This window comes from Accipiter gentilis, chromosome 32 (assembly GCF_929443795.1).
Source record: "Accipiter gentilis chromosome 32, bAccGen1.1, whole genome shotgun sequence".
In the NCBI taxonomy this organism is placed as follows: Eukaryota; Metazoa; Chordata; class Aves; order Accipitriformes; family Accipitridae; genus Astur; species Astur gentilis.
In genome coordinates this window covers 20715110-20738315 of record NC_064911.1, presented here as the reverse complement: position 1 = coordinate 20738315, position 23206 = coordinate 20715110, and the positions used below count along the sequence as shown (strand labels likewise).

The 23206-nt window shown below is 43.7% G+C and overlaps 1 protein-coding gene and 1 long non-coding RNA gene across 7 annotated transcripts in view; one reads left to right on the top strand and one right to left on the bottom strand.

Annotated features, from left to right (window-relative positions):
* Positions 1 to 6132: 6132 nt before the first annotated feature.
* Positions 6133 to 17932, bottom strand: LOC126053134 (uncharacterized). 6 transcript variants are annotated; one of them, XR_007510277.1, is made up of 4 exons: positions 17647 to 17932; positions 17246 to 17500; positions 9415 to 9976; positions 6133 to 9237 (listed from the first exon to the last, which is right to left on the bottom strand). It is a non-coding gene; the product is annotated as an uncharacterized LOC126053134 (long non-coding RNA). The 6 variants fall into 6 exon arrangements; XR_007510276.1 differs by having other exon boundaries at positions 6133 to 8828; XR_007510275.1 differs by having other exon boundaries at positions 6133 to 9739; positions 9832 to 9976.
* A 490-nt stretch (positions 17933 to 18422) lies between these two features.
* Positions 18423 to 23206, top strand: part of CDKL5 (cyclin dependent kinase like 5) — a 131443-nt gene continuing 126659 nt past the window's right edge. Inside the window, exon 1 of the mRNA XM_049834839.1 lies at positions 18423 to 18487. The gene's annotated coding sequence lies outside the window, so the exon portion shown is untranslated. The remainder of the gene's footprint in view (positions 18488 to 23206) is intronic.

Sequence of the window (23206 nt, the reverse complement as noted above, 5' to 3'; positions counted from 1 at the left end):
TGCCAGCCATCTGCGTGAAACTGTCTTAGCGGGAGCTGAGCATGTCTGAACACAGTTTGGACATTTTTTGTGCTAGGAATTGTCTAATCCAGTCAAGAGACAGTGTACTGAAGGGGTTCCCACTAAGTGAAGTGGCAGGTGTGATCCTATACCTGTTATAGGTCTTTTCCTACCCCCGTGGAACACACGGAGTTAATTTCTGGATGTCTTCTTTCTCAGATTAAAGATGCCAGTAGCTAAGGAAAGAAAAATGATTTACCTTCAAATAGTTCAGCTGACCTTACACATTTATCACTTTACAGGATTTCATTTTTCAATGGAGTCTATTGTTTCAACACCATTACCTCCACTTTTAGCAAAGACAATTACAGGGCACTTATTTATACACCAGAGACACATTGCTTAGACTTTTACATTCTTTTCACCTGAAATAGTTTTGTCACAAAACAGTTGTTTGTCTCAAGCAAATATTTTTTCTCTCAAAAGTTGTACTTAGAAATACTCAAGTGTCTTTTTATTTGCACAAGACAAAGACCTTTTTTACTAACTGTGACAAGTGAAGAACAAGTTGAGGTAATACACTGGCAAGACATGGATTACTTAGCTAATCTCATGCCATTGCATGGACAGGCTTTGTCTGGGGTTTTTCTTCCTTTCTTAGTTGGGCTAAACATTATATTTCTACCAGACTGCTTTTGTAAATAAATAGCAAATTACTAATGTCCTACTTACAACTACTTTGTGCCCATGAAAAATTTCATTATTTTGGATTTCCAAAAGATTTCACAAAACTCAACTCTCCTCTCCTCTCCTCTCCTCTCCTCTCCTCTCCAGTCCCCTGCCACCAGCCCTGTGATAACTAGTCAGTGTGTATGGTCACCTAAATAATTTGAAGCTTAAAAATCCGCCTTCTTTGTTTGCTTTTCATTTACAAACTGGCATGTTTCCCTGTGTGGAATAGGGCCTTCTGTGCCCCTGGCTTGTGCTCACAGCGAACCGTTGCAGTTCATGGCACCGTTGCTGTATTCGTGGCACTCTTTGGGCCATGGCCAGCTAGCTGTGGTGGTGCTCTGGTCAGAGACACCACAGCCACAGCGGAGTTACAGTACCCTCTTAATTCATAATGTTTGCCTGAAAGCTGTCCCTTAAATACATTTATAAAATCCCACATGTACTGGAAGTGTGCCAGGACATTAGCCCATAGAAATCATGGGGCCTATGATCAATTTTTCTTGTGGACCTGAGCCCACATTTCAGGGTGTTTTAAGGTTCCAGCTGAAAAGAGCCCCCCATGGAAGAGCATACAGCTGTGATTTAGCTGGTTGGCTTTTCTCCTCTGAGCCAATGTAGATGCCTAAAGGAGGGATGTTGAAGGACAAAGAGAGAGCTGTGATGTCCAAGTGGCACTTCTGAGATCTTGGGATGGGAAAACGGTAATGCCACTGCACTGTCCCCATCCATGTATCACTACACTATCCAGTCCTGGTGACAGAAAACTCCCTTTGAGGATAGAAAATTTTCACTACCGAAGAGACTGTAAACTCCATTTATTTTAATATACAAAGTCAGGAACCTTTATTTTCAATGTTCCTTGATGTTAACTCAGTAATAAAACATCCTTTGCAAGATGGTGCCCTAGAATTCTTTGTTGAGCCAAGTTTAGTAAATTGAGGTTCCAAGATGCCTGAGGCATTTGGAGAAATTACTACTGTAGAGAGATGACACAAAGAAGGGACGGTTTCTCTTCTTTCAGTTATCATTAAACTCATGTACTGCCCTTTAATGAAATATGCCCTTTTGCACACACTTTCAGTGCTTCAGTAGCTTTAGGAAACAATGATCTAAAGAAAATATGGCAGTAGGACATAAAATTGCCTTACTCCAAAAAGCCAAAGTAGTTATGCAGGAAACGGGAACCTGAAGATTGAGCTACAAGCTCTTGTGAGATGGTGTATGCTCCAGCAGAAGGAAAAAGCAGCAGACTGAACAGAATTGAAATTTTGCAACTTTGGAAAGCCACCGCTCTAGCTTAGCACACATTAAAAAAAAAAAGAGGCAAACTAGGACTGCATTGAAAATCAGATACTGAATTTGATCAAAAAGATGCATATATTCCAACAAAGAAACATTCACAGGGAGAATAACAGGATCCAGCCCAACTTAATTTTCTCTCTCTTGTGAGTCAGGACTATAGTGACATGGCCTCAAACAACACTGAATCTGAACCACCGCTATGTAGTATCAGCCCTGACATGCGTGATGTTACAGGACCTGGTGACCCCACCTTCAGTCTACCTTCACTCTAAGTGAACCCATAAAAAAGATAGATTTATACATTATTTTTTTCCCCTTTATCTGCATTTGAAGTTTATGCGCCACAGTACATTTTCATATATATCAACACTTTTATTGTATTTATCGAGACCCTTCATGGTGTCCTTAGATATTCTGTGTACACCGATGGGCTGCACCCATTCTTAGGGTTGAAAAATTATTATGCTGACCCTTAAATCGCATGGCTAGCCAGTATTTGGGGCTTTATTGGGTATTTCCACTAGAAAGAAAGCTAATTACATCAGTCATTGATTGCATCAGTATTTCTTTGGTGCTACCTTTGGTGCGGTTTACAGAAACTCTTCGCACATCCCTGTTGCCCTGAACACAGGAGGAGGCAAATAGGATGAAGCTGGTCTCCCCACCCAGTTCCAGGCTTGCCTTTCCCAAAAGCAACCTGAGCAACCTGGCTCTATCACGTACCGGTGTTTCTTTTGCTGTCCCCTAATTCTACATGAGCTTTTCAGCTGCCATCACCAGAGTCTGAGCAGAAGAGAGTACCTTATGTTTGGCTCTGTCCTTCAGCGGTGGCTCCGTTTCTGAAGCTACTGTTAAGCAAATAGGTTTCTTTCAACTCAGAGCATCGTACCCAGCATATTCAAATAAATCTGTAAATCCCAGACAAAGATATACCTGTTCAGAGCTATTAATGCCATATATAATCCAGAATTCTTAACAATTACTTTAAATCCAGCATTGTGTAGATTAAGTGGGACATTTATTACCACAGGCCAACTGACTCCTATGTCTTCAGCAGCTCCTGCGTACTTTCTTCCCTCTGTTCACATAGCAATATATTACAGAATAAAAATGCTTAGTATTTTAGCATATACTTGATTTGGCTACTTTAGTTCTCACAGGGATCAAAATTTAGAAAATGTTTCAAAAATGAACTAAAAAATATTTCTTTTGGACAATCTTTCTTTAATGGCTTTTAGACTATTTTTCTATCTCACTGCAATATCCCACTGGAGTACAAGAAGCTAATGTGAAATAAATGTTCCATTCAAGGTACAATTACAATTACTAAAAGTAAGGCATGAAAGAGAGCATCAGAAGCATCAGTCAGTGTATGATTGAAGTCAAACAGAAAGAAATCTTCCTGTTACAGTGTTGGAAAAAATGGCAGATGTAAAATGAAAATTTCTCCTCATTGACTGGGCTGAACAGAAAAGAAAGCTCTAGAACTGTAATAACAATACTAATAATAACGACAAAAATAATAGTAGGGATTTAAGCTGCTGAAAAGCGCTTAGGAAAGTTTCATCATTATCTAGATACATTCCAACCTCATCAAAATTACCAGGAGCAAAGATTTTAGTTCAAACAATCATAATGCAACTGTGGCAGTAATTTTTAATCTTTTAGGTAAAGAAAAACAGTTGGGAGAATCAAACAAGCCGTCTTTCAGAGTCCAGTTCTGCATAAAGGCGTCGGCATGGTAGAAATTTCAATAGCTACTACCTTTAGGCACAGGTGTGAAAGTCCAAAATACAAGACAACATATAGTGCAGAATCCTGTTGAGCAAATGCTCAAGAAGGAGGTTTCAGATACGACTTGGGCCAAACCTTTCACAGCTGTGTACACTGAGGCTGGATCTTCCATGAAATGAGCATGCAGTATAGGGAATGTGAATCAGGCTGGTTATGTTCACAAGGTTCTGAGCATTTCCAGTGTGCTCTATGCAGTGAATCAGCAAAACATTGGAAACCCAGAAAATCCAGGAAGATGCATAGGATACTGGTATGAGGTAACCATGAAATAAATAAGGTGCAGTCTATGCAAACTACATAGCTAAAAGCTTCAGCCGACACATGGTTTTCCATGAGAAGGGCACCATCAAAAGTGACTCAGGACTTTTGACCCGGTATTTAACATGACTCCATATGAAGAAAAGCAAAACAAAGAGAGGGTGGCCTTATAAAAAATATCCTGATCCAACAACACTTCTGTTTTCCTGCAGTCAAGGACAAGATGGCTCAGAAACATTCATCTACCAGCATCACTTTGGCATTCCTCCCAGAACCTTCAGGGTCCGCTTGGCAGAAAATATGTAGCTGAATAATTTTAGTGTACTCAACATCTCTTATCCCGTGCTTCACAGTCATCTTCCCGGAAAGCTCTGCTTAAGCTGGAGGTGTGTAACCATCAGCAACCTCCATATTTCAGCTTCCTCAGTGATGAGAAGGAATCACTGACAGCCTCCGGGGCCATTGCTTTACACGGCAGGCTAAGCAAAGTGTTAGATAGCCTGAATCGTGCATGTGTGGGTGCAAAGAGGAAGGAATACACGTGTCAGAGCAGAGGCAGCAACCTTGATCACTTGGCATTGATAATCAGTTCTAGAGAGGGTTATGATCAATACAAACACTACCAAGAAGGCAGAGACCTCCAGCTCTTGAAATAACAGGTTGTGATAAGCAATATCAGTATCAATTGCAAAGTCCATCATGCCCAAATGAATTTACTGATCGTAGAGCAACACGCAGATGGTACTCAGGACCAACATGATCTTGGTTCTGTAGCAAAGCCAAAACTGAGCTTGAAATATACCCCAACTGTAGCTGAGGTCAAGTGCCTCAGGAGCAAAGGAGCCCTTCCCTCCCCAATCCTTCTGAAAATGAGTGTGCGGAGAGGGAAAGATAGCTAGTGAGCACCATGCACTCAAGGTCATCACATTTTTTCAGAAAAGATGGCATTCTTCCTTCCTTGCTCAAGGCATGAGAGTGGGTGCCTGCTTCAGCGATGCTGCCTTGTCTTACTGGCACAGTGCTAACAGGCCAGGGTGGGAATTAAGAAATGCAGAAGATCCAAAACATCTTCATCAGAGACCAAATTAAGCCCAGGAAAAGGAAGAGGTCTGCTGTTACTTTTGGCTGCTCACAATAACCAGGTAAATTAGTCCATGCTTTGTATTTCCTCCATCGGTCCTCTCTGCTTTTGATCTCTCTGTGCCATTCATTGAGGTTTAGACCCTTTTCATGATGCTTGTTTTGTGTAACTTTCTGTTTTCTCTCCCTCGCACAAAGTCTCTTCCTTTACTGCTCTTTGCCGGTGGGGATATCCTCACCCTATTCAGGCTGATGGGGAATCCTCACCCCGGCCCAGGTGGTGTGCATTCCCCACCATGGGCCCAGGTCCCGCACCCATGGAAATCCGCACTGGGATCCTCTCCAGGAACAAAACTGAGTGTTGGATCAGGCCTCCCCCACTGTGCACCTCAGCCAAGGTTTATAAAATGGCATTTCAGTGGCTTCTACTTCTCTGAATACTAATTTCCTCATATTTCCATATAGCCTGCTTAGGGGATAAGTTATTTAACCTGTTCAATATAGAAAGTTTTCTTTCTCAAAATTAAGGATAGCTGTAGCACAGAAAGTCCTTGTATGACTCCCGGGGCACGTGTCAGATAATCATATCAGAGCCAGTACCTGGGGCACATCCTGACTATCTCCAGAACTAGCCTACAAGAAGGTCAAGTGGGTGCCGCCTTAAGAGATGTCCATATGCTACCTGGAGTAGATTTTAAACTCGAGTGTACTACCATTGTGTCCTCTCCCATGATTAAATAACACAATTTAAAAAATAAGGTAATGGTCACAAAAAGAAAATAACAGAGTCTGGGAAAAGAGGAAATGGGGCAAAGAGGAACCTAAAGGAAATGTTCCAAGAAAGTCAATGGCTTCCATATAGGCCATGCTTAAACAACAATTTCAAAGCTGAAAAAAACCTCTGCAGGCCTCAACACTAGGTAAATAACATGGTGGTGCTCCTCTTTTTCATAATAGTTTGGAAGGTCTAATCAACAGTAGAAGGACAACAGAATTGTGTTATTGTTTAACATACACACATTATTTGAAGAGCTGGTGGATTGTTACATATTGGGTGTAATCCACAAGTCACAGGCCAGTCCTGGTTAGTTCATGTGACAAGGTTTATTTCCACATTTCACTGTTCAGACTGTTACAGAGAGTTTGCACATTTTTATTTCTTTCCACACCTTTCCACCTCCTCACTGCCAATTTAGGAGCTGTTAGTCTCAGTTCATAGTAATTGTGAGAAAATAAAATTCCATCTGTTTCTGTCAGGAAAAGGAAAGATAGGGAAGGGAATGAGAGAATCAACAGAAAATTCCACTTGCTAGACATCCTTTGCTGCTAGCTATTGCTTTCCTGCGGGATGCCTTTCTCTGTTGTATTGCAGAAAGTACCTAGCACTTAGCATATGCACAGTATTTTAACTTTATATATGTCCTCAAATTCAGCACTTCCAAGAATATTGTGCCAAGCACTATTCTTCCGCTGTTCATCTAAATCCATAAATATGACTCCCATGTGCAGATTGTGCCATACAGAACTATTTAACTAACAAGCAGCCCGAAGCCCGTTTTTCCCTCACTGGGTTTTTGGTTCCAGACATATATTTAATAGGAATGTGTAGGAACTCATGCCAGAGTTGTTGAGCATAATAGCAAAAATCAGGCTTCTGTCTTTGCAATCTGTCTTTGCAATAGCTTTGGAATGGCTTAAAGGTGAACGAATAATGAGGAAGAGAGACAGAGAGAGGGGGCGGGAGACACACAGGCTCAGACAGAAGCAGAGATAGATTTAGGCTAAAAAGCCATTAAGAGTTAAACGATCTGCAAAGAGGAAAGCCTTGAAATTAAATTTCACTCGATATCAAATAGCAGATTTAAGAGTGGTATGTTAAAAGAGGTTCCTTTCATGAAAATGCAAATAGCAGCAAGCTGTTTTAATTATAGGCTGTAAATGTCGCATGCTGGGAGACTAGAAAAAAAATGCAGAAGAGAGTAGAACCATAAAACCTTCCCATCAGTATTCTCAGGTCTTTTTCAAACACCAGTAATCTCAATTGAGCAACATTTTGCAGCGCCATTATGCTTTTTTCCTAGCTCAGTGATAGTTTGGCACTTGCATACACTGATGGGATTTCTTCTGCTTGGAGGTATCCCTTCAAGGAGTGTCTTGCAACCAAAAGGACAAGATAGTATCTGCTTCAGAAGGGTGGAGGTGCAGGCATGAATCCCACTTTCCTCCCGAACCAGAGACCTGCAACCACTGCTGCCAGCAGCAGGGAGATTAGATGCCCAATTCCAGTCCCCGGAAAAGCAGAGACAGACATATCCAGGTGGGGCAGCTACGGACTACGACCCTTCACCAGCAAACACAGCAGGTCTTCCCTACAAGCGCCTGTGTGTAACACGAGTCATTAATCAATGAAAACGAGTTCAGTTTCATTTCCAGTATAAAAAAGTGCATGCTGGCAAGAGAAGAGTGTAAAGAAAACACACCATCAAATATGCTCTACTGAAGTGTAATACAAATACAAGCAGTTCACCTTAATAGCAGAAGTGACAATACTCCTTGTCCTTGCCACCTCTTCCCACCCACTGAGGCATGCAGATGGCAGCCAGCTCTGTCTGAACGCCTTGTATGCTTGCCAGACCCCTAAATTCTAATCTCTCCCCTCCTTCAGTGAGAAAAAAAATCCCTTCACTTCCATTTTCAAATGGAGAACGAAAACTAAAACTAAAACACAGTCCTTCAGGAGTTAAATATTTCCCTACAAAGCAAGCCGCAGAACGCATTAGTTAGGTACATGTTTGTTTGAAGTCTGGAAACGTTGTGATGATGGGTGCTGAGTAACAATCAGATAAAAATAGCTCTGAAATATTCAAAGGGAACAATATGAAACCCCTCGATATTTAAAAATACATTCAGGCTTTGATGACTGCATTATGTTTGAGAGACCAATGCTGCTTTGCTAAGGCTTTTTTTGCTTTCCTTCAGTAGATGTCACTGCACTACAGGATAACTAGTTCCAACACAGCTTTGGGGAAAAGGCTAATATTAGTTTCACCAGGGAGTGGTCCACAATGGAGAACTGAAGCCTTATGCTTTTGGATTTTCAGCAGCACTGAGTATCAGTCCTGATTTATATTTTTTTTTCTTATGCTTTTGTTTCTTGTCTGGGACCAAACACAAGAAACTATTCACTGTCATGGTTGGATGCAGCTGAAATCACAGCAGGGAAGCTAACCTGGGACAACCATCATTCTGAACCCAAACCAGCTTTCGTGCACTTCATTCATTTTGCTTCTGAGGACTCAAATCACAACCTTCTTTCTGACGCAGCCTCCAATCAAGTCCTTAATCCCACATATCCATTATTCTGATCAATATTTGAACTCTTCTCTCTGCATATCTTGCTATAACTTGAAAGCAAAACGTCTACCAGATCAGATTTTCATTTTTCTGATTTAATGTGTTTCACTTTTAAGATGGCTTGGCTGCTCATATAGTAAGCCAAAATGTTGTTTTTAACCAGAGTCGAGGGGTTTGCTTAAAACAAGAAATCTTCAGACGTTGGCCAACAATGAAAATATTTGAAAGTGGTATGTTTACTAAGTTGAAAAAATCCACCTTGAAATATTCCTGGAAATGCCTGTACGTCAAACACGGAAGGACTGAAGCTAAAAAGGGAAAATAACAGGATGTGTGTGAGAAGCAACATCAGAAACTGAGGAGGGTTTTACAAGATTAAAAACATACTTTCAGCAAGCTCACATACAGTTAAAGAAACGCGGTTGCTAACAAAGTCATCAGAATTTAGTCAGACCGTACAAACTCCTCCCCTCTTAGTCATTCCTAGAAAACACACCAGAACCACAGCCTGCTGCGGCTCCCTGCGCCCAACAACCAAATCCCTTTTCAAAAACAGGAAGGAGAAAGCTTATCTTGGAAACAGGCTGTGTAGCTTCAGGCTCTTTTGTAGACACGATGACTGACGTACTCGTGCTGGCGGAGAGTGCCTTGGGGAGCGTGCGAGGTACGAGATCCACAGACCTTTCCCCGGGGTAGGGAAGAGCAGAACCCCTGTGCCTGAAGAACCCTGGTGCCGAGTTATTTACAGGGAGTGAGCGGTGTGCTCCAGCGAGACCCCGTCCCAAAGCTTTGCAGTGCGTGTGAAAACACACGCTTTGAATTCATGGGGAGACAAGGCTGCCCGCTGGGAACGTCAGGAGGAACTTGCTCAGCCAGTGGCCGTTCTGCGCTCACCTCGGGAAGCTCCATTTTGATCTCTGGGCATGGTTTTACGGAGCGCTATCTGCAGAAACCCAAACTCCAGGTGACAGAAGCACAGAGAAGCGGCAAGGCCCACGTCCAGGAGAAAAAGGTATCCACTTCCAAGCTAAGCTCACACAGAAAGATGCAATTCACAGAAGCAGCTGGAGAGACAGGAAAGTCCCTAAGATGGAAACCAACACCGTTATCAAGCAGCAGACCCCTCCAGACTGCTGAAAAAAACCTAGCCTCAGCTATTAAGGTTGCATTCAGGCTCAAGTTCATATTAAGCATTGGTACGGACACCATCCAACCAGACCTGCCAAATGTGATGAAACAGAAAGATCTAAATTTGTTTAGGAACGACACTGTTAACATCTATGCCTTCTCTCAGCTAAGTTAATCACCTACTACTTTATTAAATATGGTTTCTATCAGCCTTTCCACCAGCCTGATGAACACATTGAAGAGCAGAGAGTAGGAATCTGTAGTTCATTTCCCTCTGCCCTCCGTGGGGGAAAGCCCACACATCTCAGCATCTATTTGCAGATGATCTCTGGAAAGAAAAGAGAAAAATGTTTTGAGGGACTGTGTTTTAAAGCTGGTTTCTACTGAGATGGCTAAACAGAATTAAGGACCGTTATTCTTACCACCCAAGTTTGAAAATTTTGTCTTGCCTTAAGCAACATCTTCCTTTCTTGCTGCTTCTACCTGTCTCGTTCCACAGCTTCAAATTTCACACCCACACCTTTCTTTCCTCCCACTCTCTTTGTCTCTGTTAAACCCCCATGTCACCCATGAATTCTTCATATGTCATTCCCTTCAGCCTCACCAAGTCCTGGATCCTTTTGTTTCTCTTCCCTCTCTTTCAGAGGTTTCTCTCTTCCACGCATTTCTCCCCTCAGCTTTATTTCATGGCAGTCACACTGGGCTTCTGCTATCTCCCTGCCTATGCTCCTCCCTGGCTACATCCCTTATACTCTTTCTCCATTTTTAGCAGCGTCAAATATGACCCTTCACTTCCCCCTATCATTTTCTTGCTGTCTACACTCCATGCAGCAGTTCTCTTCAGCCTTGTTCTTTGATTTCAACTCAAGGCATTCTTTTATTTTCACTGTATCCCATGTAAGTCTTTGCTGATCCATCCAATCCCCTTGCTAAAGAGTCCCATGTCTCCCTTCTGTGTTCAGTCGGCATTCCTCCTCCAGCTCACCCTACACCAAAGCTTACTGTCTTGCATAGATTTTCATCAGCCATATTCTCAGATCTCTGATGCTGTGTTCCTCCCTTTTAAACAGCGACCATGTATCTTTCAGCTTCATACTTAAGGTCGTCTTCTCCCTTTTGCTTTGTCACTCAGTCTTCCCACAATTTCCAGGTCATCAGTATTTATCAGTATTTGTCTCCCCTCTCTTTTCCCACATTTCTTCTTTCCTTTCTCCTTCTATCTCAAAGATCATTGTTCATTTTCTACCTGCTTCACTCTTCACCCTTATCACCCAAGAGCTGTCTTCCCCCACCACAAGTTTGTTTTATCCATCTTCAGTTCTTCCAGTTTCCTAGTTAAGTAATTCTCCATGCCCCAGTTGGAGAACATCTGTCATCTCAAGTAGGTTTTTTGCTACCGTGAATCATCCTCCTTCTTACCCTGCTCCCCTGCATCTCCTTCACTCTCCACATTGGGATCTCACCAATGTCTTCCACATGAAGACATCTGCTTTCCATCACTTCCCTTTCTGTAACTTCTTTCCTTCTTCCATGTCACATATTAAGAATTTCTCTTTTCCAACTCCTCCGTTTGCCTCAATTCTTCCATCCTGAGCAAACTGTGGTTCACTCCTCCTTCAGTTCTCACGCTCCCACCAAAAACATTCTTTTTCTGATCCCCTTTTCTCACCAGCTACAGACTGCTTTGCTCTTCTTTCCCACCTCCAAGCTCATTAAACATACATTTCATCCCAGAACCTCTGTAAGCTGGCCTTCTCCCCTTGGACACAACATAATCTGCTCTTACCCGTGTCTCTCATTGGTTTTGAACAGAACCAAAGTTGAAAAATAATAATCCATCATTGAAACCTTGTCCTCCTTAAGTTTCTGTGACTGCCACTTTTTTTTGTTTTCCCTCTGTGCGCCTGTCCATTACCACTTCATGCCATTTGGAGTTTTTTCAAGACCCACCTCCAGCATTTACGATGATCTAACCCTATGATGATTTAGTTATTATCTTGAATATCCATCTCTTTGCTCCAGATTTGCCCATTTATATTCAAAGGAGTCTCAAAAAATCTGGCTGAGATTTGTTCTTCAGGGACGTGACCCCAAGAACAGTATGTTTAAAACAACACTTTCAGTTGCATCGCCTTTGCAGTCACCGTGACAAGTCATATCCAGCCTGCCACTTATCTGCACTCTCCACCTCCATCTTTTCTCTCATAGCCAAATTATGCCATAATCCTAACAAGACTTTCTCCTAACATTTCTAGTAGAAGGCTTTTTGCATTCATCTGCATAGTAAAAACTCATCCGAATTTTCGTTATGCCACACACTGATCGCTGCAACATCTGTTTCCTTACCCTTGTCATGCACTACCTTAATAATTCATCACTCAGGGAGATGGTAAGTTCTAAATCTTCCTCTCTTACAATCCTCTCTTTGTTCTTCCCATCTTTACAGCATCAGCGTACGCTGTCTTCATTTTCAAGTCCATTTGCAATCTATCCCCACCACATCACCTCTGGAGCCCTTACATCCTGCCTACCCAGGATGATAGTTATCATCTGCTTGTTAAAATTCCAGGTACACGCATCCACGCTATCTCCCATACTGCTCCCACATGCTCTGGCTGAGTTTCTCATAAACATCAGCAAAGCCATTTCAGTATTTTCCTCAAAAAAAACCTCTATTTGAAATTCACCTCTGCCACGATGCTACAGATTTGGATAAGCCTAGCCAACTACCATGCTGTGTGACCTACTTCATCCTTTCCCAATACTCTCTCTCACCCGTTACCTCTTGAATTGTAAAGTTTTTGGGGCAGGGATCATCTTCTTATTTGTGTTTGTACAACACCTGCTCCACTTAAATAAGAATTTTGTCCAAGAGTAGGACACTTTTAAGTACAATAGTGATGATAGTACATGTTACAACAGGTAGAAATTGTAACATGTCAACTGTGTGGATACTGTTGTGCAACCCCCCTCTGCTGTATTTAAATTCATATTTTAGAACATAATCTTCCGTGTGTCAGGCTACCAAAAAAAAAAAGAAAAGAAAACCAAACAACTTTCTCCTTGTTAAAAAGATGTTACAACCAAGTTATATCTTTGATTTAATTGAAGATTACATTTAGTGGGACAATGTCAGCCTACATGCAGTATTTCATATATTAATGTTTCAGGCGTAAAGGTTCAGGATTCTGTATACAGATGCTAAATGTACTGTCATGGGCTCTCCATTAGGCTCGGCTTAGTAAGGCAGTTAATAAATTCTAATTCTTCTACAGAGGAAGGGTGGTTCTCCTTTCCTATGGAAACCTATTCTCTCAGAAAATAGGTCAAAAGACCCCCAGGTGGGGGATACTGCTGGTATAGGTGAAAACAGTAGTAATTACATAAAGTATAAATGCAACCAAGAGAGAAAGTAGTATGAGGGAGAAGTCAGAGAAGGAAAATAGAGCATTTAAATGTAACGAGGGGCATGCTTTGGGAAACTGTTTATGGAAAGTTACAAATGCTCTGAAAACAAAACTGATTTTAAGAAAATAATCACTGGAAAAATATGTGAGCTATCCTATCTAATCTGTTTTCATTCTGACATCATTGCTAGGGACACCAGAGCTCCACGGGGGGGAAAAGGGGTGGAAGATGATGTGATCTGTGAGACTGTAATGATGGATGTCAGTACCATTATTCTGAGATGAGCTGAGGGCTGCAGCATTGATGGGTCTAGACATACAGGAATTGCCCTCAGAGCCTGAGACACAGACTGCTGCAACAGAAAGCCACCCTGCAATCATGTCATCTTACCCCCTGTCTTGTTCCAACCAAATGCTGACATAAAACTATGAATTATGCTCAAGGATGAAATACCGCATGGGCAAAGCTACCTACGTGCACACTGAAGGTGCCCATTACACACAGTAAGAGAGATTAGGATGAATGAAATCCATTAACCACAACTGGTCATTACTGTTGAAATAAAGATGTATACTTCTTTGAAATGTCAGATTGTCTAAATTACTGTAGTCTGGAAAGAAATATTATTTAACCTCATTCTGTGTACTATTTTCTTATCACGGAAAACACACGGACTTCAGAATCATAACAGAACAACAAAAGTGTTTTTACTTTGCTAAAGGTTAATTTACTTTCTTGGAAAATACAATGCAAATGGTGGTCGTTTTCATCAGGTATCAGCACTGTCATAAACACAATAAATTACAGTGAAAAGCAGACCGAGTTCTGAATATCTAAACAAATTAAATGTCAACAACTCAATTATTCATCTCAGCTTCTGCAAGTCAAAACAGTCATATCCTGATCTTGCAGGTTATAATTAGGCTGAGTCCTGGCTCTGTAAAAGCAGAATGTGTATCTTGCAATCTACCCACATACGTTTAGGCAGCCAGAAGAAAGGGCAGTGGTAATGCATAAGAGGAGAATACAGCAGGTGGCCAAGCAGCACAGAAAACCTATTTTTGAACTAAAAGAGGCAGAGTAGGTAAGCTCTAGATCACTGGTACTTTTCATAGCCTAAACAAGGCTTGTTAAGTAAGACAGGACAGTAAAACTGTTTCTTACAGACCAAGCACTGTTTCTTGTGTTGCTTCCCCACTCCTGGAAGCGCTCTGTTGGGCTTCGAAGTGCTGGGCAGACCAGCTAGCAGTTCTGTGGTGGGAATGCGCAGAAAACGCTCATCCCTGTTGAATTCCCACAAACTCCCATACCAGGCAAATCTTGTGGAGTGAACCACTCACCATTTCGGTGAAGGATGGTTGCAGGACCCACCAAATGGAGGAGGAAAAAAATTGGTTTGTAGCCCTCACATTGAAATGACTGCACAAGGAGGAATAAAGCCGTAACTCTTTGATCATGAGCCCAATCTTCAAAATGAAATGATCCCATTCAAGGGCAATACTTGCAAATTACACATTTTAAAATATACATTTTAAGAAAAGCTTTGTAAAAGGATGTCAGTGCAGTTATAGCAAATTCTACCACCTGAGAATTGTGACTGTCGGCCTTTTATTGCACGTATTAAATATGCAATGCTGTATAGGAAATTAATGATAAAATTCTTTTTAAATTACTGCTTGCTCAGCTGAGAGCTTGGTTCCTGGGAAAGCAACAGCCGGCTTGTAGAGAGTAATAATAAAACCGGCATCACTCCCTTTTGTTGCATTGTTTTCTCTCAAGACCCTAGGAAAGAAACAATATCTATTCACTTCTTCATGGTTTTTGTTTCTTCTGTATGTAATGAAATGTCACTGCAAGAAAGAACAAATGAATAATCTGCTCCTAAGCATGTGCCAATTTCTGCACTTTTCAGCTAGGCGAAACTCCCATTGATTTTTGCTTGTTTTAACGGCTCTTCTAAAATGCTGTGATAGTATCTTGCCTCATGTGTTTACATTTATACCTGTCTACACCGCATGGATAATGCTGCTTACTCAGTATCCTCTTGCCATCCACTTCCATTTCCACTGATGCTTACATCAAATTTATTCCTGCTTGGCTCGTTAGTGTCAGTGGCTTGATAGGAATGAAGTGGGTAAGCAGCTCTTTCCTACCGAGACTCTATTACATTGGTTAGCCATCAAACCCGTAGCTGCCTCTACGCCCAGCTGATGCAGTGACTCACAGGCGCTTCTAGAGATGACATGTGTAGGACTTGGCACTTCACGCCGTTTCCAGCAGAACAGATCAGACTGCTCTGATCTGCACTAGAGGGCCAGCCTGACACTGTGCCAGCTAGTTTGTGGGACCAAAAAAGAAAGTCAAGACAATCTGGCCGCTGCCTTCAAGGGTTTGTCTCCAGCCTCAATCACCCCACAACCCCCTTAGGAGTTCCTGGAAAAAACACTTAGGTGGCCCAAACTTGGGTGTTTCCCCTCCTTTTTATGGGAAAAAATGTCTAAAAATGCTATCTTCTTGTGAATGAGACCTGCTGCTCATCTGTGTTCAAAGTCATATATGCTTGTTTTAACTCATAAGTCGTATTTTTTCTGTATTTTATTTTAGTGATTTGGAGGAGCCTAGTCTAGCTTCTCAAAACAAAATCCCTATTAGAGACCATTATGTGCGTGTCAGAAAAAAGGGCTTGGCCTCCACATCCATGCCTGATTTGCAAGGGTTCGCATTAGAAAAGGCCATCTTTTTAGTTGAGTGAAATTAGCATTAAACTTTTGGACACAGTAAACAAAAATCAGTTATACTCCAACCACAAGATGAGAGAGGAAAAATATTATGATGAATACAGAAGAGGAGCAAGCTCTGATGTTTTGATTTCAGGCATCTAAAAATCATGGTCTGCTGTCCTTTTTGAACTAAAGCTCAAGATTAAAGTTTATTATAAAGTGTTCTATCTTCTCTATCATGTACCGTATTATGCAAAACATCAAAAAAGAAGGCAGATCTCAGTAAAAAGAGTAACTACATCATGTTAGTGCGTGAAACTGCTTACTTGTGAGAAGCACTGTAGGAGAAGGAAATTGATTTTGTGGAGGTTGTAATAAAAAAACCCCAGTTCTCTGCTCGGATTTCGCCACAGCAGTGGTTCCGTCTATGCCTTCTCACAAAAATTCAACATGTACTACATCGCTTACAATCTGGCCTCATATTAAAATGACAAGATACACCTGAAATTAATTTTGTTATTTTTAACCATCACCCAGTCATTCATATTCATTTTTAACTCGTACCACCAATGCCTTCTATCCCGGAATCAGCTACAGGCATAGGGGGATAATTAAGGACCACAAAAGCCACTGATAATATCTGGAGGAGGAACACTAGTAGCACATTTTCTACCATTTAGACAACAGCATCACATCTTGAACTTCAGTTCAACTTATCCTTATAGCTATGCATGATGTGATGTACTCCTGACACAACAATATGGGAAGATCCATATACAAACTGGGAGTTGTGACAGACTTTTAAGCACCCAAGTTTCAGCAGATCAGTTTGACTGCCTGCTGTGAACCACGAATCAGGTCTTTCAGGTGTTAGCTTAGAAATTCTCTGGGACCTTCCTTCTGAACAACAAAGCTCCAACTCTTTGACTCCACAGGCAAGCACCACGGCCTGAAAGAAGACCTGCAGAGTGCAACAGTTGGTGCTGAGGGCCTGATCTCCAAGCTACACACATTTTAGGGATTCCCGCTCTTTGACTAGTTCGGTTTGAGTCCCACGGAGTGCGCATTTGTGGCTGGAATGCATTTAGCTTGATCCAAAAGGGATCTACGTCATGCCCTCCAACACCACTCCACACACAGTGAATCAAAGCACTGTAAGCAGAGATGATGACAGCATTTACTTCAAAAGCGCATCCCTGATCCCAAATAAAACATAAGTGCCCCAGGGCTCACGAAGCTGTCTGTGTGGAACGACAAACGAAAACGAGGAGCCTGATTTTTATGCACTGCAACGCCTTAAGTTCTGTTACTTCTCTGTGCAGATTTTTTTAAGGTTCATATCCTTACAAAAGAAACGTACTTTTGGTTGCGTTAGATTAGCAATGCTCAACCATCGCTGAGTCCCACGGCACGTTACATCCAGTGGGCTTCATAACATGTTTCTAATTTAAATAACCGTTGAAGCATACCGAGAAAATGGGAGCCAAGTTCAAGCACCCGTAACTTGCAGAACTGCACTTTGCCACGATGCAGCTGACACTTGACGTTTCCCTGAAGGTGGCTGCTCAAAGTGGCTTTAGGTTTTAACCACCTTTTTTTATTTGGGTAAGCAAAGCCGTAAAGCGTGAGGCTCACGGAACCTGCAAGCCGAGACGACGTCGTTTTTGCGAAGGCTGGAGAGACGCTTGCGTGCTGAAGACATTTTCACCGTTTCAGGAGCGGATCTGAGAGAAAAAAAAAACACAAAAAAAGGGAGATCCCGGGTTTAACACGGCCACCGCCCCTCGCCCCGGCCCCCAGGGCCCTCCCCGCCCGGCGCACGGGTGACTAAAGGCTCGGCCTGCCGCGGGCGCGCAACGCCTCCCCTCACCAAAACAATGGAGGCCGAGAAGCCCACCCGCGACGGGACATCCCCCCGGAGGAGAAGCCGCGGGCCCCTCTCCCTGTGCAGGGGAGAGGGGGCCGCGGCCCCGGCGGCCCTACCCCGCCGCCGGAGGCCGACCCCCGCACCTCCACCTGCCCGCGCTGCCAGCAGCGGCGGCGTCACCCGTGACTGCTGCCGCCTCTCCCGCGGCCGCGGCTCCCCTCGCCCGGCGACCGCCCGCCACCGCGACCCCCAGGGCCCCGGCCCCGCCGCCCGCAGCCCCGCGCCCGTTGCCCGGCAGCTGCGAGTCAACCGAACCTGCCGCCGGGGCGGGCGGTGTCAACGGCGGACGGACGAGGGTGGGGGGAAGGATCACGGCTAGCTCCTATTGGCCGAGGAGGGCGTGGGCGAGGCCGGAGGCCCGCTGGCTCCTCTGCTACTGGTGGGTTGAGGTATCAGAGCGGGCTTGAGGGCGGGGCCGGGCGGCTAGCGGCGTCGGTTGAGCGCGGCGCTGGGGAGGGACCGCGGCGGGCGGGGGAGCGGAGCGGAGCGAGGGGGCGGACGCGGCGGCGGCGGGGGGCGGACGAGCGAGCGAGCGAGCGAGCGCGCGCGCGCGCGCCGCCGGCTGTGAGGAGAGCGGCGGCGGGCGGGCGAGCGAGCGCGCGCCGCCGGCTGTGAGGAGAGCGGCGGCGGGCGGGCGAGCGAGCGCGCGCCGCCGGCTGTGAGGAGAACGGCGGCGGGCGGGCGAGCGAGCGCGCGCCGCCGGCTGTGAGGAGAACGGCGGCGGGCGGGCGAGCGCGCGCCGCCGGCTGTGAGGAGAGCGGTCAGCGGCGGCAGCGGAGCGGAGGTAGGGGAGCTGCGCGGGGCCGGGAGGTCGCCCCTTGCCCTCCGCCGCCCTCATCCGTCACCTCCCGCCTGCCGGGCTCTTACTGCTGCTGCTGCGGTGGGGCAGCCCGTGCCTCATCCTCTTCCCTCGGCTCCGTTTTCCGCCCCCGCGACCCCCGCCACTCCCCCCCCCCCCCCCCCCCATCCTCCCGCCGGGGGCCGTTTCCTGGCGCAGCCGCCGCGGGACCGGTGGCTGCCTCCGCCGGTGGGCAGCGCCGCGCCCCGCTCCGCTCCGCAGCCCAGGTGCGCCTGGGGCCGCGGGGCCGAGGCTGCGGTGGCGGGCGGGGTCCGGCGGCGGCGCGGTGTCCGCCGGCCGCCCCCCGCGGGAGGGGGCAGCGCCCGCGGGCGCGGCCCCGCCCGGGCTTCGCCGGTGGTGGTCGCAACGGGGGGGGGGGGGGGGCGCCCCGGCAGCGGGGGGCCCCTTGCCCGGTGCTAGCGCTGCCCGCCGCCTCCCCGGTATGCCTCCCGCCCGATTGGAAGGGCTCATGGCTGTTTCTGAAAAGATACTCCTTAGATGGCTATGGTTTGGGGGAGGGAGTGTTTCTCTGGGTTTTTGTGTGGTGGTTGGGTTTTGCTTTTTTGTTTTTTTTTTCTCTTAAATCAGTCGCACTGTTGCTGGGCTCGTGCATTTTCTCTGCCGGTTGTGAGAAATACACGAGTAGTTTTCAGGCAGGTAGGTGGTAATGGAGAGCGTCAGAGGGGACGACACCCAGGAGAGAGAAGGCTGTTCCTGGGTTTGAGCCGCTAGGAAGGAAAGGGATGCCGGGATTCCCATTTCTGGGCTACTCCTTGGGTCTGCTCTCAGGTGTCGTCTTTTTTATGGGTCGGTGAGCAGGGAGAACTCGGTTGCTGTCCTTGGACTTGGGCATGTGGAAGGGAGAAGGGTTTTTTCGAGCAGGGTTCTGTGTGTTTGCAGCAATGCCTCTTCCTGGGCTGGAGGAGCGAGGAGCTCTGAGCTCTGTTTCTATTCCATTCTCCTCCGCGTACGTGAGGGCTCTGCGCGCTGTTGCTGAACTACTCCAGCCTGGCTGTCGGAGATCCTCCTCCTGCCTGCACCGTGCCCTGCCTCCCACTGCTGCGGCAGGTAGCTGTCTGAAACGGCAACAGCGGGGAAACTGCCCCCCTGGAATTGGCAATGAGCATGCAGATTCCTCCGTGCTGTGCCTTGGGCGAGGGAAGCTATTACCTGACTTCTACTCGGTAGTCTTGTCGAGACGGTAATACATTAGTCACAGTCGTATCTGGAAGAGTTCTGATTTATCGCAAATACATGTTTGTTTAGCAAAGCTTTGGAACGCCTCGAATAGGCTGGGAGAGAACGTAACACGGAGGAGGGCTAGGAAGAGCCACTGGCACGCTTATAGAGGCAGATAGTGAGCGGCCTTCAGGTTCTGCAGTGTTGCTGGAGAGAAGTTCTAAATTGCCCTGTTAGTTTCTTTTGTTGTCCTCAGTCTCTCTGCTGTTTCTCGGAGAGATGTTGAGCACCGCCAGCTTCCAGTAAAATGAGTGATCAAGTTGTATATTGCCAATTGATAATAATTTCTTGGCTAGTACAATCTACAATTCCCCCTTGATTTTACTATCTATGAGGACGCTTAACTGTTTTTTTTCCCAGATCTCAGTGTAAGGATGTCAAATCTAACATTTCAGATAGTCTGTTGGGTTTGCATGAAACAACATGATCTTTAAGATTTTTCTTGAAGTCTTTGTGTCTGTGTGTGTGCTGACTTAACAGTGAAGAGATCTGCAGTTGCGGGGGGGGGGGAGGGAAGCAAGCTTTTTATAAAATATACCTGCCTGTAGTAGAAACACAAAGCACCATTTTAATAGCTGGATTGAATAATAGAAGTATTGGCTTTTTCTGTTGTGCAGACTTAAATACTACCTCTAGTTGTGTGGGTGTTTAAGATTTCTCTCATTTTGCTCATTTGGCAATAGGAAGGAAAATCTCCCCCTTTGTACTTCTGGCAAGATATTCTGCAAGGAGAGAGAGCTCTGCCTAAAGAAGCCTCTACATTGAATAACTCTCAAGACTATGGCCTTGTTTGTCAGTATTTAACTAAAACTGTAGTATTTAGGGATTTAAATCAAAATTGTATCAAGATCTTTGTCACCGTATTTTAGCCCCTTAGATTTTTCTAGCATGTGGAAAAACTGGATTATATATTACAGTGGTGAAAGACCGTAGTTCATAGGAAAGGGGAGAAATCTAAAGCTGTAGCAATCAAGTACTATACCATATTTTGGAACCAGATCTTTTGAATTAATTTCAACCAGTGCTTAGACCTGCAGTTGAAAGCAGTTATCATCATTCAAAAATACACACGTAAAAAATACTTGCGTTATGCCTGATTTTTAACTTTAAATGTTGACAATTTTAATGAATCTGATATATAACCCATTGTTGGGTTATGTTAAAGTTCTTTTTTTTTAATGTCTTAGGTCTGAACTTTGTGGAAGCTGCAACTAGAAATTTGTTTTGATTCCTTTTGTCTGACGTTAAAATGAGAGTTGTAACATACCTGTTAGTGTGGTAGCTGATCTGCTCTGGCTTAGTTTTCAAAACTTGAAGTGTTGAAATAAAGAAACTGCAGATCCATTTTAATGTTCTCATAGATTCTTTCAGTTTAGTTTAATAAAGTTGAGGAAAAAAATACACTTTGAGATTCAAATACTGAAATGTTTACTGTAGCTCTATATTTCTAACAAACCCCTTGAGAATATCAATTTCATAAGCTTTTTTTTGCTAGTGAAATAGCTATAGGAAAATGTAAAAAAATGTACAGTCAGTATAGAGGGAACTTATTTTTATAAAGAGGTTTGGGCTAGTCTGTTGGAAACTATTATGGGACCACTGGTATAGTTAACACCATGTTCCAGTATTTAAAAGGGTGGCTACAAAGAAGATGGAGACTCCCTTTTTACAAGGTCTTGTAAGGAAAAGATGAGGGGTAATGGGTACAAGTTACTCTTGGGGAGATTCCAGTTGCACACGAGGAAAATTTTTCACAATGAGACCAATCAGCCATTGGAATAATCTGCCTAAGGAAGTTGTGGATTCCCCAACATTGGACGCTTTTAAGATTCAGCTGGACAGAGTGCTAGGCCATCTTGTCTAGACCATGCTTTTGCCAAGAAAGGTTGGAGCAGATGATCCTTGAGGTTCCTTCCAACCCGGTATTCTATGACTCTATATGTACTATAGTGCCAGTGTGGTTTGACATGAGCAGTGGCTATTTCTGTTGGTGTATGGAGCAGGACTGTGTGAGTGGGAGGAGAGTTAAGACTGCAAGTGCAAGGTAGAATAAGAGAATAATTTCTATATGCAGAAAACACCCTCTATATATATAATGAAAAACCAGTTCAGTGCTGTTATAAAAATAGCTATTTATAATACTGACTATATATGGATGCTCTTGAAAACTGTTCACATGTAAGCATTAGCTTTCTCTCTCGAGCACACAACAGTCAGCAGTAGAAATCTGGAAAGAAAAAACTAGCCAGCAGTTTTCCTATGTATTATTTAAGCTCTGGACAAGATATGAATTCTTATTTATGAGTATTTTCCTGAGCTTACATGCTTACTCTGAGCAGAGCATGAACATGGGTCATGAAACAGTAATGAGAGGGAGCTACCCTGAAAATGTGTGACATGGAGGATAAATGAAGTCATTGTGAACTGTGTGCTCATCATGTGAAAGGAACAAGAATGGCTTGCATTTGTCACAACCATTATTGGAGAATTTTAAAGAATTTTAGCACTACTTATGAGCTAAACATAGCAACTCTAGATTTTTATCTTGATTTTTACATTAGAACGTCAAAGCATGAGAGTGATCAGTGACTTGCTATCACTAAAGAATGTATGTAATACAATTAATAGAGTTTATTTCCTGGTTCCAAATTTTGTATTCTGATTATAATACTTTAGTATCTAGGTGGAGATTTGTTTGTGAATGGTAATACCAGCTTTCCGCATCAGAAGCAGTAAGAATTAATTTCATAATATAAAAGAAATTGAGCATTAAACCCATACATAAGTAAACTGAGGAAATCACTGTTACATCAGCCCTCTTGCTGAGTCTGTGCAGTTTCATAATATTAAATATGGATGAAGGAAAGATGCTGAACATCTGAAATGTTCACAACAGTAATGTATTCAGCTTTTAAAAATAAGGGGTTTTATTTAGAATGTGATAATATATTTCTTTGTCACTGTGTTAAATAAGATATTTTAGCATAGCAGAAATAATTGTGTTAAATATCTTGAAATCACAATGAAAGAACAAAATAAATTTAAAAGGTTCTACATGTCTTAAACTCTGTTGCTATAGAAATATTGCATATATTTTTTTCCCTCCTTTCTCTGAGGCAACCATGAGAATTTCATAAGAATAGGCTAACCTTCAGAGAACTTCCATGCCTGTTTCCTTTAGGCAAAATAACTTTCAGAAATGAATGTATGGGCTCTCAAGTTAGAGTTGTGTTATGCTTCTCTGATCATATGAAGGTTGATACCTAAGTGTGGTTATGTTTAATATCTATGGAGTCAAAATAATTTATTGCTGTGTCTTAAAGTGAGGAAAGTGTGTATGGAATAAATAGATAGTTATAGTTAATATATGATGACTTTCTATGATACCTGTGATACTGAAGTGTTTAGGTCTCCAGAAGCTTTTAA